Raw genomic sequence first — 20,987 nt, forward strand, 5'->3', positions numbered from 1 at the left:
ATAAGAAATGGGAGCAGGAGTAGGCCATTCGGCCGCTCAAGCCTGCCCCGCCATTCAATAAGATCATGGCTGATCTGTCCCAGGCCTCAACTCCTCTTTTATGCCAGCTCCTCATAGCCCTCAACTCCCCGATATTTCAAAAATCTATCTACCTCCTCTTTAAATAATTTCAGTGGTCTAGCCTCCACAACTCCCTGGGGTAGAGAATTCCAGACATTCACTATCCTCTGAGAAAAGAAATTCCTTCGCATCTCAGTTTTAAATAAGTGTCCCCTTATTCTGTAACTATGCCCCCTAGTTTCAGATTCCCCCACTAGTGGAAACATCTTCTCAACATCTACGCCTGTCAAGCCCCCTCAGAATCTTGTGCATTTCAATAAGATCACCCCTTATTCTTTTAAACTCTAATGAATAAAGGCCTAACCTGTTTAGCCATTCTTGATAAGTCAACCCCTTCATCCCAGGAATCAGCCTAATGAATTTCTTTTGTGCTGCCTCCAATGCCAGTATATCCTTTTTTAAATACGGGAACCAAAACTGTACACAGTACTCCAGGTACGGCCTCACCTACACCCTGTACAGTTGTAACAATACTTCCCTATTTTTAAACTCCAAACCCCTCGCAATGCAGGCCAAAATTTCATTTGCCTTCTTGCTGCACCTGCATGCTAACTTTTTGTGTTTCATGCACCAGAACACCCAGATCCCTCAGCTGCACCTTTTTGGAATCTCTCTCCATTTAAATAATAGTCTGCCTTTTGATTCTTCCTACCAAAGTGCATGACCTCACACTTTTCTACATTAAACTCCATCTGCCAAGTTTTTGCCCACTCACTCAACCTATCTATATCCCCTTGCAGATTCCTTATGTCCTCATCACAACATGTCCTCCCATCAATTTTTGTATCGTTAGCGAATTTGGATGCATTACACTCTGCCCCCTCCTCCAAGTCATTAATATAGATAGCAAATAATTGAGGCCCTAGGACTGATTCTTGTGGCACTCCAATAGTTACATCTTTTCAACCTGAAAAGACTCATTTCAACCTGAAAAGACTCATTAATCCAGACTCTCTGTGCAGAATTTTGCTGTCGGCGAGCAGGGGGCGGGGCCCACTCGCCGACGCGTAAAATGATGCAGAATGATGTCGGATGGAACCCCTGACGCCATCCCGCCCCATTTAAATTTTCAGGAAGGCAGGGGCGCAGTAAAATCAGCTGCGGGCCCACCGACCTGTCAATGGCCAATTGAAGCCATTGACAGGATCATTTAAACAATGAAAGGACCTGCCTGTCCAACCTCAAGTTTGGCGGGCAGGCCAGGAGCCCCGGCGGCAAATGGAGAAAACATGAAACCTCAGCCACCCGGGATGAGGTTTCATGCAGGGTTTTAAAAAGCTTAATAAAGTTTTACTGCAATTTATGAACATGTCCCATCTCATGTGACATTGTCACATGAGGGGGACATGTTAGGGAATTTTTTTTTCTCTATTTTTAATCTTTTTAAAAGCGTAAGCGATCTCCCTGAGGCAGCACTTAGCCTCAGGGAGATGAGTGAGCTCTTTCATGTGCATGCGTGAAAGAGCGCACCCTTGCTTTTAGGGGAGTCCCCCCCCTGCCTTCACAGGAAGCACATAGCGCTTCCCACCGGACGTCACGCTGGGCGAGCCTTAATTGGCCCGCCCACATAAAATGGCGGCGGGGCCCGCTTCTCCGGCGGGGATCGGCTCCCCGCCCGCCGGAGATTAGGTCATGCTCGCCCGTCCGTCAGGCAGAAAATTCTGCCCTCTGTCTTCTGTGTGTTAACCAATTCTCAATCCATGCTAATACATTTCCTCCAATATCGTGAGATCCTATCTTGTGCAATAACCTTTTATGTTGCACCTTATCGAATGCCTTCTGGAAATCCAAATTTACTACATCTACCGATTCCCCTTTACCAACTCTGCTTGTTATATCCTCAAAGTACTCTAGTAAATTTGTCAAACATGATTTCCCTTTCACAAAACCATGTTGGCTCTGTTTGATTGCATTAAGCTTTTCCAAAAGTCCTGCTATTTCTTCCTTAATAATGGACTCTAGTATTTTTCCAACGACAGATGTTAGGCTGACTGGCCTATAGTTTCCTGATTTTTGTCTCCCTCCCTTCTTGAACAAAGGTACCACATTAGCAGCTTTCCAATCCGCTGGGACCCTCCTAGAATCCAGTGAGTTCTGGAATAATTCAACCAATGCCTCCACTATCTCTGCAGCCACTTCCTTTAAAACCCTTGGACTTGTCTGCCCTTAGTCCTATTAGTTTGTCAAATACTTTGTCCCTCGTGATAGAGACTTATACAAGATCTTTCTTCCCATTAGTCCTTGCTTACCTGATATCTTTGGGATGTATATAATGTCCTCCACCGTGAAGACCGATGCAAAATATTGTTTTAAATTATCTGCCATTTCCCTGTTCCCATTATCAATTCTCCAGTCGCATCCTCCAAGGGTGTCACGCTTACTTTAGCTACTGTCTTTTTATATACCCGTAGAAGCTCTTGCTATTCGTTTGTTTTTATATTTCTTGCCAATTTACTTTAATAATCAATTTTCTTTCTGTTTATTAGATTTTTAGTCATCCGCTGCTGGTTCCTAAAAAAATTCCCAATCCTCTGGCCTACCACTAGTTTTCGCCGCTTTGTATGCCTTAGTTTTTGATTGGATACCCTCTTTGACCACCTTTGTTAACCACGGGTGGTTCATCCTTCTCATCGAGTCCTTCTTTTTGACTGGGACAAATTTTTGCTGAGCGTTATGAAATATCTGCTTAAATGTCTGCCACTGCTCATCCACTGACCTTCCCCTTAGCCTATTTTCCCAGCTCACTTTAGCCAACTCTTTCTTCATACCTCCGTAATTGCCCTTATTTAAGTTGAGGACACTGGTCTGAGACCTGAGTTGCTCGCCCTCAAACTGAATTTGAAATTCTACCATGTTGTGATCCCTAGTTACAATATCTCTTACTAATCCCACCTCATTACAGATTACAGATTCCACCTTCATGGGCTTACAGTTTGCACTGTTGATTTGCCAGATTGACAGGATTTCCCAGCCCCATCGTGCCTGGACCTGCCATGGAAGATTTGGCAGCCAAGCCAAAATTCCATTGACTTTCGGCAAGACCGGATGATCCTGGCAGCAGCTGGGGCTGGAAAATCCTGCCCATAAGAAGAAAAGATAATTAAACACTGTTAGAGACCTGGAGACTATTTCTTGTCGAAAATCTACCATTTTTGTCATTCTTTTGATGACTGAACACTTTTATACCCATGGAAGGACATGACATTTGTAAATCTTGAAATTAGATGCAATTTCCTTCCATAGATTTGAAAAATTAAACTGGCATTAATGAGAGTCTTTTCTCCGATTATATGAAATGCATTTTTATCATCAATTGAATGACGATTGGACTCTCTTTTTCGGTCATTTATTGCCTCTGCGTCACAAGGTTGCCAGTTTGAGTTTAAAATCGAGGCTGACATTGCATGTAGTACCAAAGGAGTGAATGTTAAATGTCCAGAGCACTATTTGACTATTTTCAGAAACTTGTCCATATATCAATATTCTTCACTCAATCAATACCATGAAAAAAATAATACCTCATGAATGATTTTTAAGGATGTTCATGATGTAACATGGCTGTTGTGCTTGGTTACATAGTGAGAATTTTTGCACTGTAAAAATTAATTCAATGCGTGAAGTGCTCTTGAATGTTTCAACGTGACGAAATTTTTAAAATACAAGTATTGTAACAGATATGCTTGATAGAGTAAAATGGTTGTAAATAGTAGATTTTTTTAATGGTGGAACATTATGTTATTGTTACCAAATTAGCCATTTAGGAATCAATACAAAGACAAGTATGTTTATAAATGCATTCATGACACTGACAGTGTGAAATATACTGTGGTTGCTTTATAGATATTGTCCGCCTTTCCATTTTTAAAATTATTATTCATTCATGGGATGTGGGGGTCGCTGGCTGGGCTAGCATTTATTGCCCATCCCTAGTTGCCCTTGAGAAGGTGGTGGTGAGCTGCCTTCTTGAACCGCTGCGGTCCATGTGGCGTGGGGGTACACCCACAGTGCTGTTAGGAAGGGAGTTCCAGGATTTTGACCCAGCGACAGTGAAGGAACGGCGATATATTTCCAAGCCAGGATGGTGAGTGACTTGGAGGGGAACTGCCAGGGGGTGGTGTTCCCATCTATCTGCTGCCCTTGTCCTTCTAGATGGTAGTGGTCATAGGTTTGGAAGGTGCTGTTGAAGGAGCCTTGGTGAATTGCATTTTGCCTGTGATGGTTGAACTTGGGATTCTGGAGCACAGTTTATATTGTCCTTTTGCCTGGGCTTCTCACCTTTCTTCCTCCTCTCCTGAAGGCAATGGCTTATCCAGCAATGGTCCCAAGTGGTCATTCTTGATGTATATGCCTTGACAATGAGTGGTAGAAGAATGGATAGGATTTGGTCCAAATATAACTCTTCCTGCAGTCAAAGGCACAGCGACATTTGCTTGCACTGAAAAAGAATCAACACTTGGATGAGCTACTGGAGGGGATCGGGTTCCTGTGGAACTAATCCTAATAAAGCAACAGCAACTTTCATTCTTAGAATGTGTTTTTAATAGAATTACATGGAATTTTACAGGAGAGAAACAGACCATTCAGCCAATGTCAGTATTTATGCTCCACACAAACCTCCTCCTGACTTTACCTCAGGCTATCAACATATTTTTTCTATTTCTTTCTCACTCATGTATTTATCCCTATTCTACTTAAATGCATCTATGCTAACTGCCTTATTCACTTCATGTAGTAATAGAGTAAAATATCCCAAGGTGCTTCACAGCTGCATTATCAGACAAAATTTGATGCCAGGACACATAAGGAAATATTAGGACAGAAGACCAAAATCTTGGTAAAAAAGGTAAGTTTTAAGGCATGTCTTCAAGGAGGAGAGAGATGTAGGGAAGGAATTCCAGAGATCTGGTCCAGACAGATAGGAATGGTAACATGGTGGCTATACTGAACTAGTAATCTGGAAAGAGATCTTGTGACACAGTGTTAGTGTCCCTACCTCTGGGTTCAAGTCCCACTTCAGGACTTGATGACTATGGAAGGTGCGTTCATAATGTGGCCAAGTAGCTTTGATTATCAGCCTGTAAATCCGTCCAATACGCCTGATCACAGATGGTAAGAGTGGGAGAGTTTCCTGGTCAGCCATACTGCAGAAGATAATGACACTGCAGTAATTTGCCAAACATAATCATGGACCAATCCAATGGAAGTCCATGGTCGCCAATGCCCTCTTAGGGCATGGTACCTGGAGGAGGAGGAGTACACCTGGACTAATGGCCTGGACATGAGTACAAATCCCACCATGGCAGTTGGGGAATTTAAATTCAGCTAATGTAAAAATCTGGACTGAAAGGTAGTTACAGAAATGGTGATCATGTAACTACTGCATTGTTGGAAAAATACCTTGTTCGTTAGTGCTTTTTAAGGATGGAAATCTAACCTTACCTTGTCTGGCCTATATACGACTCCAGACCTAAAGAAATATTGCTGACTCTTAACTGTCCTCTGAAATGGCCCAGCAAACCACTCATAAGATGATAAGAAACAGGAGCAGGAGTTGGCCATTCGGTTAAAGGCAATTGGGAATGGACAATAAAATGCTAGCCTTGCTCATGGGATGTGAGCAAGGCCAGCATTTATTGCCCATCCCTAATTGCCCTTGAGAAGGTGGTGGTGAGCCACCTTCTTGAACCGCTGCAGTTCATCAGGTGTAGATAGACCCACAGTGCTGTTAGGGAGGGAGTTCCAAGATTTTTACCCAGCGACAGTGAAGGAATAGTGATATAGTTCCAAGTCAGGATGGTGTGTGGCTTGGAGGAGAACAAGCAGGTTCCATGCATCTGCCCTGTTAATGAATAACAAAAGGAGGGGTGAGGGAAATTGGGGATGTGCAAAGAGGCCAGAAATGGAGGAACAAAGAGTCAATGCCTCTAGGAATGGGCAAAGGCACGGAGAGAATTTTTGAAAGAATTTTTGAAAGATTGTTCAAGTGCTTTTTCCCTTGATTTAAATTGCCATTGCCTGATAAGTGTGATACATGGTAGCAGTGAATATACAGGGTGCCAATCTAATGAATTAACTACTTCTTCAATGTATCCAGTTCAATGTCATACCTTTGTTACCAATCATGGACTCATCACACTCACTAATAAAGGATCACCTTGTACTTTTCCTTGTTGTCAATATGTAGATAGCAGAAACAATACAATTGTACCAACTGTTATCCACAAGATGATTAAATACTAGCTATTTGGGTCATCATAATTTCCATTCTGCTCATGTGATGCATCAGCCTAACCGATTTCCCCTGTTGGTTGTAGAAATCCAGATGTTTTAAACACCTGCAATATACTTTCCAGCTAACTTCCCTGCTTTGTCCAGCTTTGCTGCTCACTAGGTACATTTGCTGAGACTTGGTAATGTCCTGGAAAACGTAGTTAAATTTATTATACAGAAAGTGCTCTCAATGGCTCACTGAGTTTTCCCACTTTTTAGCTCTACTCTTCACATCAAGGATTGTCCAGAGACAAAAATTGCTGGAAAAACTCAGCAGGCCCGATAGCATCTGTGGAGAGAAAGACAGAGTTAATGTTGAGTCCAGATGACTCTTCTTCAGAGCAATACAGAAGTAGAAATGTGGTGAAATATATACTGTTTAAGGGGGGTGGGACAGGTGAAGCTGGATAGAAGGCCAGTGATTGGTGAAGGCAAAGGATTGACTGCGAAATATGTCATAAAGAAAAGGTCAAGGGGTGTTGATGGTGGTGATACTGGCTAAAGGAGGTGCTAATGGTGACATTAAGAGTAGAAAGCAGGATGAACAAGTGACAGATGGCCCTAGTGGGGGTGGGGTGAGGGGAGGGGATGGTGTGGGAGAAAAGAGCAAAATAGGCTAAAAGGCAGGAATAAAACAATGAATGGGAAATACATTTTTAAAATAATAATAGAAATAGGTGGGAAAAAAAGGTATATATAAAAATTTTAAAAATAAATATTTGAAAAAAGGGGATCAAAAAAGGGGTGAGGGTGGAGGAGAGAGTTCATGGTCTGAAGTTGTTGAACTCAATGTTAAGTCCAGAAGGCTGTAAAGTGCCTAATCGGAAGATGAGGTGCCGTTCCTCCAGTTTGCGTTGAGCTTCACTGGAACATTGCAACAGGCCAAGGACAGGCATGAGAGCATGGTGGTGTGTTGAAATGGCAAGCGACAGGGAGGTCTGGGTCATGCTTGCGGACAGACTGAAGGTGTTCCGCAAAGCGGTCACCCAGTCTGCGTTTCGTCTCTCCAATGTAGAAGAGACTGCATTGGGAGCAGTGAATGCAGTAGACCAAATTGAGGGAAGTGCAAGTGAAGCGCTGCTTCACTTGTATTAATATGGCAATCATCCTGTTAAAACCAATTGGTATTTAAACAGGTAATGGGCATTAATTATCCCAACCGAATAGAATAAAAAAGTACAGTTGGAACACTTTGTGTGGAAGTTACTAGCACTGAGGAGTTGTCTTGGAAATAAACCACTGTAACCAAGAAACCTGCCTGGATTAATTCTTTCACCACAACCTCTTATTCTGAGTAACAACTTGAAAGGAGTGTTTTCGGGGTGGGGGGGTGGCGGGGGAGTAAAGGGGCAGGTGTTGCACCTTCTGCGATTGCATGGGAAGGTGCTGTGGGAGGGGGTTGAGGTGGAGGTCCTCTGCCATTTCTACCAACTCCGGCATGATGCCACCACCAGACACATCATCCCTTCATTCCCCCTGTTGGCATTCTGTAGGGGCTGTTCCCTCTGGTCCACTCCTCCATCACACCCTACACCTCAACCCCCTCCCACGGCACCTTCCCATGCAATTGCAGAAGGTGCAACACATGCCCCTTTACTTCCCTGCTCCTCACTGTCCAAGAGCCCAAACACTCCTTTCAAGTGAAGCAGTGCTTCACTTGCACTTCCCTCAATTTGTTCTACTGCATTCGTTGTTCCCATTGCAGTCTCCTCTACATTGGAGGGACCAAACGCAGACTGGGTGACTGCTTTTCGGAACACTTTTGGTCTGTCTGCAAGCATCACCTAGACCTTCCTGTCGCTTGCCATTTCAACACACCACCCTGCTCTCATGCCCACATGTCCATCCTTGGCCTGCTGCAATGTTCCAGTGAAGCTCAACGCAAACTGGAGGAACAGCACCTCATCTTCCGACTAGGCACTTTACAGCCTTCTGGACTTAACATTGAGTTCAACAACTTCAGACCATGAACTCTCTCCTCCACCCTCACCCCTTTTTGATCCCCTTTTTTCAAATATTTATTTTTAAATTTTATATATATTTTTTCACAACTATTTCTATTATTTTAAAAATTTATTTCCATTCATTTGTTTTATCCCTGCCTTTTAGCTCATTTTGATCTTTTCTCTCACACTGTCCCCTTCCCCCACTAGGGCCATCTGTCACTTGCTCATCCTGCTTTCTGCTCTTAATGTCACCATTAGGACCCCCTTTAGCCAGTATCACCACCATTAACACCCCTTTGACCGTTTGTTTATGACATCTTTTGCAATCTCTCCTTTGCCTCCACCAATCACTGGCCTTCTATCCAGTTTAATCTGTCCCACCCCCCTTAAACAGTATATATTTCACCACATTTCTACTTCTCTTTAGTTCTGAAGAAGAGTCATCTGGACTCAACGTTAACTCTGTCTTTCTCCCCACAGATGCTGTCAGACTGGAGTTTTTCCAGCAATTTTTGTTTTTGTTTCAAATTTCCAGCATCTGCAGTATTTTGCTGTTATCAGGGATGTCTGGAGGTTGGGTCCCTTGGACTGAATTTTTCTTTCGTTGGGCGTGCCTATGAAGGCCAGCCAGTGTGAAACTAGTGTTGGGAAATGCTCAGCACTGCTGGGGTGGGGGGCAGGAAGAAGGTGGGCACTGACCTAACCGATGGTGCGGATGAGCGCTTCTTGCTGCCTTAGGGAGCTGCAGACCTCCACAGCCTGAAGGAAATGACAAAAATGCTGCAAAATATGCCCATGCAGCACAATCAAGCACTTAAAAGCATACCTCATTAAAAAAAACAGTTCCTAGATATCGTTTTTTATTTTATCTCCCCATGGAGATTTCATCCCACCCTGGATCGAGGTTTGAGCAAAAATGTGAATGCCGCCTGGGAGAATGGCCAACCATAAATGTAGATGTGACATTTAAAATCACTGTTAATTGCATCGTTAATGGGTTTAATTGCCCACTTAGTTGTCGGCAGGTATGCATCAGTCCGCTGTGTGTGCCTGCCAACGTCATCTCACACCACTTCATGTCCTTTCAGGTCAGGCGTGTGCCCGCCCACGGGATGTAAAATTCTAGCCCTTGTGTGTGTTGAAGCACTTCATTTAAACTGGGATAGTAATAAAACAGCTACAAATAATTTAAGTGCCTCTAGAAGATATTGAAGGAACATTAGCCAACTGTCATCAGGAAAATGTTGGATTTCATTATTAAGGACAATTAGAAAATCATAATACTATTGAGCAGAGCCAACATGGTTTTATGATGGGGAAATCATGTTTGACAAATTTACTGGAGTTCTTTGAGAATATAGTGATGGGGTGGATAAAGGGGAACTCGTAGTGTATTTTGACTTCCAAAAGGCATTCGATAAGCTTCTGCACAAAAAGGTTACTGCACAAGATAAGAGCTCATGGAAAGAGGATTGGCTAAATAACAGAAAGCAGAGAGTTGGGATAAATGGGTTATATTCAGTTTGGCAAACTAACTAATGGAATGCTACAGGGATCAATGCTGGGTCCTCAATTAGTTACAATCCATATTAATGACTTGGATGAAAGGACTGCGTGTATAATAGCCAAATTTGCTGATGATACAAAGATAGGGGGGAAAGCAAGTTTTGAGGAGGACACAGAGCTTGCAAAGGGATACAGATAGGTTAAGAGTGTGCAAAAAATTAGCAGATGGTGTATAATGTGGGAAAATATGAGGTTATCCGCTTCAAGAAGAAAAGAATGTCAAAATGTTATTTAAATGGAAAGAGACTAAAAATTGCTCTGGTACAGAGGGATTCGGGTGTTTGTACATGAAGCACAAAAAGTTAACATGCAGGTACAGGAAGTAATTAGGGAGGCAGGTGGAATTTTGGCCTTTATTGCACAAGGAATGGAGTATAGAAGTATGGAAGTCTTGGTACAACTGTATGTTGGTGAGCCCACACCTGGAGTGCTGCAGACTGTATTCTTGACTGGAGGCAGTTCAGAGAAGGTTCACTAAATTGTTTGCTGGAATGAAAGGATTGTTCTATGAGAAAAGTTTGAGCAGGTTGGGCCTATATTCATTGGATTTTAGAAGATTTTACTGACACATGTACGTTTCTGAGGTGGTTTGAAAGGGTAGATGTTGAAATGTTTTCCCTCATGAGGGAATCTAGAACTCGGGGGCTCAGTTTCAAAATAAGTGGTTTCTGATTTAAGACAGAGATGGGGAGGATTTCATCTCCCAGAGGGTCATTAATCTTTGGAACTCTCTAAGCCAGAGAGCAGTGCAGGCTGGGTCATTGAATATATTCAGTATTTGGCCTACAAGTGAGACAAGTGTTCTGGGGGATAGGCAGGAAAGTGGATTTGAGGCCAAGATCAGATCAACCATGATCATACTGAATAGCAGAGCAGGCCTCAAGGGGCTGTATGGCCTACTCCTGTTCCTATTTCTTGTTTTAGCCGGGGTTCTAGCTGGTCATATGTTATCCGACTGTGTGTGTGTGCGGGGTAGGGGCAGGATCCAACTCAGCTATGCTCTCCTCTCTCACGTACAATTCCAGATCATTTATATATATCAGGGGCAGGAGGAGGGTTCCTGCACAAATCCCTGAGGTAATAAACTCCATAAACTTTCCCCATTGTCCTTATGAGATGTTCCGTTAAAGGGCTAAATCACTGCACCACATTGTTACTGTAACTAATCCATGTTCTACATGATCCTCTTAGCTTGTAGAAGATACTTTTGCTGATAAACCTCCTGTGTGAGGGCCTTGAGATGTTTTTCCTGCATTAAAAATGCAGGCTTGACAGATCAAATGCTTGTAGCTGGTTAATAAAAGCAAATACTGCAGATGCTGGAAATTTGAGGTTAAAACTGAAAGTGCTGAAAAAACTCAGCAGGTCTGGCAGCATCTGTGGAGAGCCAGCAAAGTTAATGTTTCGAATACAATATGACTCTTCTTTAGAATTGCAGAGAGGCAGAAACGCTGTTGAAAATGCGTGGAGGGTCAGGTGGAGCAAAAAAAATCAGACTTAGGTTAGAGGGCAAGGGAGATTAAATTACAAAGATGTCAATGAACAAAGGCAAAGAGAGTGGGAATGGTAGTAGTAAAAGATCAAAGCATTGGCCCAGAGTAGGTGTTAATAGCAGAATAAAGGTCAGTGCTGTCTGAAAGCAAAATAGCAGAATGTGTTAATTGTAGAATAAAGGTCAGTGCTGTCTGAAAGCAAAACATGAGAACAAGATACAGACTGGCACTAGGGGAAAAAACATAAAATGGAGGAGAGTTCATGGTCTGAAGTTGTTAAACTCAAAGTTAAAAGCAAAATACTGCGGATGCTGGAAATCTGAAACAAAACAAAAATAGCTGGAAAAACTCAGCAGGTCTGACAGCATCTGCGGAGAGGAATACAGTTAACGTTTCGAGTCCGTATGACTGATGAAGAGTCATACGGACTCGAAACGTTAACTGTATTCCTCTCCGCAGATGCTGTCAGACCTGCTGAGTTTTTCCAGCTATTTTTGTTTTTGGTAAACTCAGTGTTGAATCCGGGAGGCTGTAAAGTGCATCACTGGAAAACGAGGTGCTGTTCTTCATGCTTGTGTTGGACTTGACTGGAACATTGCAGCAGAACAAGGGCAGAAATGTGAGCATGAGAACAAGATGGTGAATTGGAATGGCAAGCAAGCTTCTGGTCAGGGCCATGCTTGCGGACTGAGTGAAGGTGTCCTGCAAAACGGTCGCCAAGTCAGCGTTCAGTCTCTCCAACGTAGAGAAGACGTTGACCGTGAGCAGTAAAAACAAGACTAAATTGAAAGAAATACAAGTAACACGCTGCTTCACCTGGAAGGAGTGTTTCTTACACCTACGCTCTCAGCTCCTTGCTGCTGAGCCTATGCTCTATGTGTATCTATCTGTGGAGAGGGGTCAGGAGGCCAGGCTGCCGTCACGTGACAGGCCCTCCTCGGCGCCTGCGCACTGCTGCCGAGCCAGTGAAGCGCCCCCCCCCTCCTCCCCCACCTGCTGCAGGGCCGCGGGCGGCGGCGGCTCGCGATGTGGGGACGGATCATCACCGTCACTGTCAGAGTCGGGCTGCTGTGAGATCAGGTAAAGGCGGCCAAGCTTCATTGTTCTTGGAGGAGGATCTAAAGCAGAGAAAAAAAATAAATCAGTCGCCGAGTAGATGTGAGCGGTGACGGTTATTCAGGCCTCACTCGCATCACCGGCTTTGATTGGGAAGGAAAGCCCAGGGCCCGCGGGAGGAGCGGGCCTTGTAGCCGCGGAAGCAGAGCCCGCAGTGACCGCCCCCCCGCCCTCCCCCTTCACCTTCCCGCTTGACGGTTTCACTCCGAGCGCTCACTCCGCCTCTCCCCGAACCGACAGTTCGGCCAAGAGCATGCCTGCATCTTCTACCCCCACCCCCGCCTCTTCCTCCCCCCCCACCCCCCTCTTCCTCCCCCCCCACCCCCCCCTCTTCCTCCCCCCCCCACCCCCCCTCTTCCTCCCCCCCCCACCCCCCCTCTTCCTCCCCCCCCCCACCCCCCCCCTCTTCCTCCCCCCCCCCACCCCCCCCTCTTCCTCCCCCCCCACCCCCCCCTCTTCCTCCCCCCCCACCCCCCCTCTTCCTCCCCCCCCACCCCCCCTCTTCCTCCCCCCCCCACCCCCCCCCTCTTCCTCCCCCCCCACCCCCCCCTCTTCCTCCCCCCACCCCCCCCTCTTCCTCCCCCCCACCCCCCCCTCTTCCTCCCCCCCCCACCCCCCACTCTTCCTCCCCCCCACCCCCCCTCTTCCTCCCCCCCCCCACCCCCCCTCTTCCTCCCCCCCCCACACCCCCCTCTTCCTCCCCTTCCCCCCTTCCTCCCCCCCCACCCCCCCTTCCTCCCCCCCACCCCCCTCTTCCTCCCCCCCCACCCCCCCTTCCTCCCCCCCACCCCCCTTCCTCCCCCCCACCCCCCCTCTTCCCCCCCACCCCCCCTCTTCCTTCCCCCCACCCCCCCTCTTCCTTCCCCCCACCCCCCCTCTTCCTTCCCCCCACCCCCCCTCTTCCTTCCCCCCACCCCCCCTCTTCCTTCCCCCCACCCCCCTCTTCCTTCCCCCCACACCCCCCCTCTTCCTTCCCCCCACCCCCCCTCTTCCTTCCCCCCACCCCCCCTCTTCCTTCCCCCCACCCCCCCTCTTCCTTCCCCCCACCCCCCCTCTTCCTTCCCCCCACACCCCCCCTCTTCCTCCCCCCCACACCCTCCCTCTTCCTCCCCCCCACCCCCTCTTCCTCCCCCCCCACCCCCCCCTCTTCCCCCCCCACCCCCCCTCTTCCTCCCCCCCCCACACCCCCCTCTTCCTCCCCTTCCCCCTTTCCTCCCCCCCCACCCCCCTCTTCCTCCCCCCCCACCCCCCCTTCCTCCCCCCCACCCCCCCTTCCTCCCCCCCACCCCCCCTCTTCCTTCCCCCCACCCCCCCTCTTCCTTCCCCCCACCCCCCCTCTTCCTTCCCCCCACCCCCCCTCTTCCTTCCCCCCACCCCCCCTCTTCCTTCCCCCCAACCCCCCCTCTTCCTTCCCCCCAACCCCCCCTCTTCCTTCCCCCCACACCCCCCCTCTTCCTCCCCCCCACCCCCTCTTCCTCCCCCCCCACCCCCCCCTCTTCCCCCCCCCACCCCCCCCTCTTCCTCCCCCCCCACCCCCCCCTCTTCCTCCCCCCCCACCCCCCCTCTTCCTCCCCCCCACCCCCTCTTCCTCCCCCCCCACCCCCCCCTCTTCCTCCCCCCCCCACCCCCACCTCTTCTCCCCCCCCCCCCCCTTTCTGGGGGGATTTGATGTACACTCATCACTAAAACTATTGTGTAGGTACAAAGAGTATTTGAAAAAGTGAAAGATTCTTGGTTTTTATCTGGAATGTTGGAATTCAAGAATGAGGAAGCGATGCTTCAGTCATGGTCAGGGCCAATCTGAAGTACTGTACAGCTTTCAATTTTGGGGACAACAGTTTCTAAAAGGTATATTGACCTTAAGTGGACATATTGAGCGGTATATGCAAAGGTTGGTAAATGGGGTTCAGGTACAAATCGGCCATGATCTAAGTTAATGGCTGAACAGGCTTGAGGCTGAATGATCTCATATTTCTCATCATGTATGCTCTGTCCGAACGCAGCTTATAGTTTTCTCCATGTCTCTAACCTGTGTCAGCCTTTTCATTTTGCAATAATGTCCTTCAGTTTTCAAGCCGCCCAGCTTGAAGGAATTCTCTTCCTTTTCCTCTTTTTCTTTGAAACCTTCCTTCCATGATGTCTCTTGCAAGTCTGTTTCTTCTTAAGATGCCTTGCCCAGTCTCTTTCTTTTCCTAACTAGTCAGCAAATGTTCATTCACTCTCCTCAGCACTTGGTCAGTTGTTTTTTTCTGTCTATCTGATCCTTTCCATTCTTCAAATATTTCATATTTTTTAACATTAAAATCCCTTAAGTGAAATATATTTTACATTAAAATCCCTTAAGTGAAATCCATCCCAAAGTTATTTTTTTGAGGTGTGCTTCTGGCCAAAGATACAGTCATGTGACTGCATTTTGTATGTCATTGTGAGGTGTTCAGTAAGAGATGACATTGTGGAATCTGCTGTGCTGTAGCACTTCATATGCTGTAAGCTGCTACCCATACTTCCTATCCTGGCTTCTGATCTTGATTGGATGGCTGTGCTACATTTCTGCACCCTCAGGTCCACCCTTTCCTCTTATTTCTCATCTACATGGTTCCCTACAGTGACATTATCCAAAACCAAGTCAGTTTACACATGTACACTGGCACCAGGCTCTATTGATCCCTCCACTGTCTCTAAATTGTCATTGCTTACCTGACACCCAAGATTGGATGATCATTTCCCCCAGTTAAATATTAAGAAAACCGAAGCCATTGTCTTCAGACTCCATCAGAAATTTCACTCCCTCACCACTGACAGCATCCCTCTGTTAACTGTCTGAAGCTGAAGCTGAACCAGACTATTCTGTACGTTGGTGTCATGTTTGATCCCGAGATGAGCTTTCAATCATATGTCTGCTCTGTCAGTAAGAACTCCTATTTTCACTTCTGTAACTTCGCCTGCCTCCATACTACCCGAACTCTTCTGCTGAAACTGCCATCCATGCCTTTGTTACCTCCAGACTTGACCATTCTAACACACCTGGCTGGCTTCCCACATTTGTATATTTGAGGTCATCCAAAACTCTGCTACCTGTGCCCTAACTTGCACTAATGATGTTACCCTATCACTCCTTTGCTCACTGACCTACATTGGCCCCCTGTTGAACAAGGCCTCAATTTTAAAATTCTCATCCTTATTTTCAAATCCCTCCATGGCCTGGCCCCTCCTTATCTCTAATTGCCTCCAGTCCTACAACCCTGGCTGTGTTCCTCTTATTCTGACCTCTGGGCAATCCTGATTTTAATCACTCCACCATTGGTGACTGGACCTCAGCTGCCTAGGTTTTATGCTCTGGAATTGGCTTCCAAGCTTAGTCAATTGCCCCACTATCTCATTGCATGGCTTGGTGTCATGTCTTGTTTTATGTGAAGTGCTTTGGGACATTTTATTAAATTAAAGGTGCTTCATAAATGCACGTTTGTTGTTGGGCCCTTGCACCATCAGTGCTGGTCAGTCTTCAAAAAAAATTACCAAAGGTAATTTGCCTTTTGCATTTCCAGTGTCAAGATAGATTGAGCTGAGCATGCTGAATGTCAAAGCAGGATTTGCTAAGTGATTAGCCATGCACCTACCTGAATCTAGGACATTAACTGTAGTTGCATTGTGATGGTTTGAAGGCAAACTTTCAATGTCTGACCCTTTAATGTCTGAGTGGTCACTCGTACACCATGAAGTCAGCATGGTCTTGGTTGGATGCCCAGCCTAATAAATCTGATGGTAATCTATGATGATCTGAGTTGCACTCTACATAGCCACCCACCTACTGCAAAAACTGAACTGCTTGGACTTGAAAGGAAGAAGCTGCAAGCCTGATGTGGACTGTTTACTTTGATGGCTCAATAAACTGGCACACTGATAGAATGTGAAGCAGGGTGGTATTGGCACCGTGGGCCTAACAGGTTTTGTCCACTTTGGTCATGACTGTTTACACTTGTCCTCTTCTTTCCTTACATTGTGGTCATTTGGAAAAGAGGGTAGGTGCACAATTGATGTGCTTTTTTAGCTGTAAACAGCAAATTATCTTAAACTTATGTTAATTGGGGAATAGTATGTACTGTATATATTGTTTGATATGATTCCATGCAGAAAGTATGTCAGCTGTGGCTCAGTAAGTAGCACTGCTTCTGAGTCAGCAGATTGTGGGTTCAACTCCCATTCTAGAGACTTGAGTACAAAATGTGAGCATAGAACCTTGGCTGACATCACAGTGCAGTGCTGAGGGAATGAACAAGCTGTGGCTTTTTTTTGTAGAAAAGGGAAGACTTGAGTGGTGACCTGATCGATGTCTTTTAAGATTATGAAAAGGTTTGAGGTAGACACGGAGAAGTTTCCATTCGTGTGGGGGGACCAGAGTTTAAGGTAAAAATCCATAAAAATAAGCTAGTCATTAATAAACCCAATAGTGAATTAAGGGGAAATTTCTTTATCCAGTTACTACCACGAGGAGTATTTGAGGTGACTAACATAGATGCAGTTAAGGGGAGTAGGTAAAGACATCAGGGAGAAAGGAGTAAAGGAAAACAATGGGGGTTAGATGAAGAGAGATGGGAGAGGGCTTGTGGTTTTTTTATTCTTTCATGGGACTTGGGTGTTGCTGGTAAGGCTAGCATTTATTGCCTATCCCTAATTTCTCTTGAACTGAGTGGTTTGCTTGGCCATTTCAGTTGAGTCAACCACATTGCTGTGGGCCTGGAGTCACATATAGGCTAGACCAGCAAATTTTCTTCCCTAAATGGCATTAATGAACCAAATGGATTTTTTATGACAATCGATGATAGTTTCATAGCATTGTTACTGAGGTGAGCTTCGTTAACATCATTACTGAAGCGAGCTTATTAAAATTTAATTTAATCCAGTTTTTTTTTACTTAATTGAAATTATTAAATTTAAAACCCACCAGCTGCAAGAGTGGCATAAGCCTGGGCCTCTGGATTACTATTTCAATGACATTAACACTACACCACCATCTCGCCTTGTGTGGAGCATGAGACCAGTTGGGCTGAATGGTCTGTTTCTGTGCTGTATTAGGTAACACTACATTTTTTAGTAACTATTTACAAATCAGGAGTAAGAGAAATTTATTAAATGGCAACTGTATTATAGTTAAGACATTGAAAATATAAAGGTTCCTATGAATCCACTTTGAACATGGAAACAGGAGACCATTCAACCCCTCCAGCCTGTTCCACCATTCAGTTAAATTGTGGCCAATCTTTATTTTGACTCAATTTATTCTCCTTGGTTCCACATCCCTTATCATTGTCCAACAAAATTCTATCAGTCCCAGTTTTTCAGTTGACCTAACCATGACAGTTTTTTGAAGGAGAGAGTTGAAGATTTTCACTATCCTTTGGGAAGAAATGCTTCCTGACATCATCCCTGAATAGCCTAGCTCTGTTTTTATGGTTATGCCCTCTTATTCTGGACTTCTTATACCAGAGGAAATATTTATCTTTTCTACCCTATCAAATCCTTTAATCGCCTTAAACTTCTCAATCTTATCACCCCTAAATGTTTGATACTTGAGGGAATATGAGTCAAATTTATGCAACTTTTATTCCAGAAAATTTTATCACTTTAGCCCTGGTAATATATCTATCCAGTAGGAATAAAGAATCACCTGCAATGTCTTTCTCCACTACCCTGTACTATTAACCATCCCTGTGGTCCAAGTTGGACTGCAGCAGCTAAAGAAGGCAGCTTGCCACCACCTTCTAAAGGCCCATTAGGGATGGCAGTAAAATGTTGGCCAGCCAGCAATGCTCACATATTATGAAATAATGAAAATATACCCTTAGCCTCCACCTTTATCTACATGCTGCTGCTCAGTGACATCATCCAAAATCACCCTCAGTTTCCACATTTCTGCTGATGATGCCCAGCTCTGCCTCACCTCCACTGACTCAATTATTCAACTGCTCATTAGACATCCAGTACTGGATGAACAGAAACTTCCTCCAACTAAATGGGCAGACTGAAGTCACGTCATCGATCCATGCCATGAACTTCACTGTCTGCCCATGGTCTCAATCCCTCTCCTTGGGCACTTGTTTGAGGCTGAACCAAACTGTTTGCAATCTTGGTGTCATATTTGACCCTGAGGTGAGCTTTCAACCACACATTTGTGCCATCTCTGCCCTGCCTCAGGTCATTTGCTGCTGAAACCCTTGTCCATGCCTTTTTTACTTCTAGGTTTGATTATTCTAGCACACTCCTGGTGGCCTCCCATGTTCTACTCACTTAAGGCTGCCCAAAATTCTCAAGAGCAACTAGGGATGGGCAATAAATGCTGGCCCAGCGAGCGAAGTCCACACCCCGTGAATGAATTAAAGAAAAAAATTCTGCTGCCCTTGTCCTAACTTGCTTCAAGTCCTATTCATGCATCAACCTTGTGCTCACTAGCCTACATTGACTTCCGGTTAAGACCACCTTTTAAAATTCTCATGCATGTTTTCAAATCCCTCCATGGCTTCGCCCCTCCTTATCCCTCTCATCTTTAGCTCTACTACCCTCTGAGGTATCTGTACTCCATTTTTAGCCTCTTGAGCATCCCTGATTTTAATCACTTCACCTTTAGCAGCAGTGCCTTCACATGTCTAGGCTCTGAAATTCCTCCCTTACACCTCTCCATCTCTTATCATTTTCCTCCTTTTGGATGCTCCTTAAAACATATCTCTTTGACTAAACTTTTTGGTCATCTGCCCTATCATCTCCTTTTGTGACTCAGTCTCTAATTTTGCTTGAGAATGCATCTGGGAATTGCCTGGAGCTGTTACACTACATTAAAAGTTCTATATGAATACAAGCTGTTTTGGTGAAAACATGCTGCACCCTCTCCCAAGGCCACTCTCGACGCAGTCTAACCAGAGGTCTGTACAACTGTGACATACATTTTAAAAAATTATTCATTCATGGGATGTGGGCATCGCTGGCCTGGCCAGCATTTATTGCGCATTCCTTGTTCACAGGGCACTTAGAGTCAACCACATTGCTGTGGGTCTGGAGTCATATGTAGGCCAGACCAGGTAAGGACAGCAGATTTCCTCCCCTAAAGGGCATTAGTGAACCAGATGGGTTTTTACAACAATCGACAATGGTTTCATGGTCATCATTAGACTTTTAATTCCAGATTTTTGTTGAATTCAAATTCCACCACCTGCCGTGGTGGGATTCGAACCTGGGTCCCCAGAGCATTACCTTGGGTCTCTGGATTACTAGCCCAGTGACAATGCCACTACATCATTGCCTCCCCTAACTTTGCAAGTTGAACACAACAAACCAATGACCTGTATAATGATCTAACTTAACTTCCTGAATATTTATCATTAAATATTTACAGATGCCATACGAAAGGTTCCACCCTCAATATTCTAGTGTCTTTGAGCCAAAGGCTAACATTCCATTAGCTGCGAACTCGCCTGTACTTTTCCAGCAATTTCTAGACCATGGAGTTATTTCTCAAAGTGCTGCAACGAAACAACGTGCCTTGTTCAACAGATATGATGTGTACATATGTACTGTACAAAAAATCTTGTTCATTTGGACATGAAGCAAATTGCATTCCTCAGTGGCAGACCACCACTGACAACTGCCAAGAAAAATGGCTCAGGATGAAACATCAGCAGACAGTGTGCTAAAGATCTGCGTTTGACGAAGCACACATGACACATCAATAATTAACCTGTGGCTGGGAAAGATCCTCTTTTGTAGAATGGAGAGAGTTCTGAATTTTCAGCAAAGTTGAAGTTAAATTAGGTGATCATGTATTCACTTAGTAAATACACTGAATTGAATCCTGTCATAAAAATGTGAAGTTCCCTGATAGTTTGTTTGATGGGTAAAAGCACTGGTTAATATATACGTGTTAGTTTAACATATAAACCTGCAAGACACTGGCTTGACTTTTTATGCTGAGTTAACTGATGTCAGCAGAGCAGCAGTTTGGGTGCTAACATTGGCCTTGTAACTACTTTTCTAGGGGATGGAGTTAATGGTCCAGCATTCCCATTCTAATCGTTAATAGTGACATCTGAAAAATTGATGTCTGAACGTCCACAGAGAACAGGATTGTGCTTGGCTATGATGTTCTTCATGGTCTATTGACTTCCCCTCTAAAGTGCAGACTCTTAAACTGACAGGTGAAAAATGGTCACTTAAATATATTGTAATGTTTTTTGGTTCTATTTATTTTCTCCAGTTTTACCTGCTTAGATGGTTTATTGAGAACTTTAGTTTTAGATATAACAGATATTGTGGAAATCTTAAAAGATAAACCGTCTCTTCCCTACATTATTGCTGTTGCTTGTAGCTACTCCTACCAGGACATCAGCTGTCATGGCATGTCTTGCTTGTCTGTCATGCTCGCCTGTCTTGCTCCGTGCTCACACATCTGCTGTAGCTCGCCTGCAACTGGTCTGTGGCATCCATCATC

The 20,987-nt window shown here is 45.1% G+C and overlaps 1 protein-coding gene across 1 annotated transcript in view; it reads left to right on the forward strand.

Moving 5' to 3' along the window:
- Positions 1–12,330: 12,330 nt before the first annotated feature.
- The window catches only part of ralbp1 (ralA binding protein 1), a 36,327-nt gene continuing 27,670 nt past the window's right edge, over positions 12,331–20,987 (forward strand). The window contains exon 1 of the mRNA XM_078541005.1: positions 12,331–12,475. The gene's annotated coding sequence lies outside the window, so the exon portion shown is untranslated. The remainder of the gene's footprint in view (positions 12,476–20,987) is intronic.

The sequence above is a fragment of the Cetorhinus maximus genome, chromosome 4, assembly GCF_964194155.1.
Source record: "Cetorhinus maximus chromosome 4, sCetMax3.hap1.1, whole genome shotgun sequence".
Classification (NCBI taxonomy): Eukaryota; Metazoa; Chordata; class Chondrichthyes; order Lamniformes; family Cetorhinidae; genus Cetorhinus; species Cetorhinus maximus.